Consider the following 1,739-nt stretch of genomic DNA (forward strand, 5'->3'; position numbering starts at 1 on the left):
CTCAGTATTTCTAAGTAATCTGTCAGAAAGTTAGCATTTCACATTGTCACCTGCAATGAGTGAATAAATGTGCTTTTTGACTTGGACATTTTCCAAAACGAATGGTTCAATTTTATAATATCAGCCATGTATATTTCTTTTTTGTCAATGGCTTTTTCAAGCCCCGGTCTGGCTTTCTGTGGAATAATTCTTTATCCTTTATTCAGCATCCAACAGTGCCCTGGACAAGTGGTTGTGAAGTTACTTGCAAGGCTGCATTGAACCCGGGCGAGACACTTCTCAGGGGAGCTGTCCAGCTACATTCTCTGAGTGAAGGCAAGTGTAGTCACTTTTCTCTGCTATGTTAATATGTGCCATGAGTTTTAAAAGACTCTCCCTTCAGTCAGCGGATGACATCTGCTGCTTAGCAAGAAGGCGAAGCTCCGTTTGTCTAATCAGCTACATGATGGGATTTGAAAACATGGCACCAAGATCCCTGAAAGATGTGTTAGAAACAAGTTTTCTGGTTTGGGATTCATGAGAATTTCTTGGCTTCCAAGCAGACCCAACTTTAACAGTGACAGGGGCAGACATGTGGTGGAATGTGGGGAAGATTCTGGGAGCACCACCTGGCTATGAGAAGCTTAGGATATTTTCCCATGGTTAAAAATAAAATAAAGTCGATGTTTTGGAAAGTGGTGAGAAACAGATGGGGGTGAAGGATGAGTACCCCCATTGCATTGTTGAGGACCCTGAAGTTTTCTCACATGTCAGGGCTCATAAGTGAATTGAAGAAGGAAGCCAGGTGTCTTTGAGACGGGTTGGCTCCACAGCAGCCAGTCCACCCTGCTGCTGGGGAAGTCACAGAAGAGGCTCTGGCATAAGCACCAAATCTTAGGAGGCCACATAGTCATTCTTCTTGATGCTCATTGTTTTTAAGGCCCTGGGTGAGTGGAAGAAGATCTTCTGTTATCTGTGTCCTTGTCACCACTGATTTCTGGGATTCCACATTATTTTGGCTTATTTCTCCATTGATATAATTGTAACTTGTAATGTTAGAACTCTGGGAGAATAAATTCCAAATGAGCTCTTGATGTCCATTAATAGGTTCATGCCAATTTTCTTGGGTTTGGAGATGTGAAGATACACAAAAGAAAGTACAGTCTTTGCTTTAAAGCAACTCACAGACTAATGGAGTGGATGCCACTGAACCAGTGATTCCAGTAAAGTATGAAAGGGGGTCTAGAGATTTATGTCCAAGTTGTCCTGGGACCATTTAGAGGAGGTGGGAGTACAAGATGATGGTGGGGGAAGGCTTCCCAGAAAAAAGAAACCGAGTTCCGTTTTTGCTGGAAAAAAAAAAAGTAACTGGGGGGTAAGTAGAAAGAATTGTAGGAAAAGGGAAGAACAGGTGCAGGCTCTCAGGCTCCCAGCAATCAGTTACCCCAAATATTTCTCTAATTGTTGTGACATACCAAGCATTGCCCTTCATGCTGCAGTACAGCGATGTTCTCTGAATAAGGCTCAGTTGGAATATTTCAATCTCTCAGCAGTTTGCTTTCCTCACCTTGCCCCTTAAAAATTCCCAGGCTCGTGGGAATGGGAATGGAATTGTTGGAAAAGGGCAGAGTAGATTTAAAAAATAATTTCATTCCCTGTAGTGTGGGAAAGTTTCCCAGGAAGAGACTGCCAAGCCCAGGAAGATACATATATATGCAAATTCCCCGGCAAAATGTTTTCTAGCCCCTCAACCTCAATCT

General features: G+C 42.8%; 1 long non-coding RNA gene across 1 annotated transcript in view; it reads left to right on the forward strand.

Moving 5' to 3' along the window:
* Positions 1-1,436, forward strand: part of LOC129050587 (uncharacterized) — a 5,843-nt gene extending 4,407 nt beyond the window's left edge. Inside the window, exon 3 of the long non-coding RNA XR_008514265.2 lies at positions 207-1,436. This is a non-coding gene — a long non-coding RNA (uncharacterized LOC129050587). The remainder of the gene's footprint in view (positions 1-206) is intronic.
* The last annotated feature ends 303 nt before the right edge of the window (positions 1,437-1,739 follow it).

The sequence above is a fragment of the Pongo abelii genome, chromosome 16 (genome assembly GCF_028885655.2).
Source record: "Pongo abelii isolate AG06213 chromosome 16, NHGRI_mPonAbe1-v2.0_pri, whole genome shotgun sequence".
Classification (NCBI taxonomy): Eukaryota; Metazoa; Chordata; class Mammalia; order Primates; family Hominidae; genus Pongo; species Pongo abelii.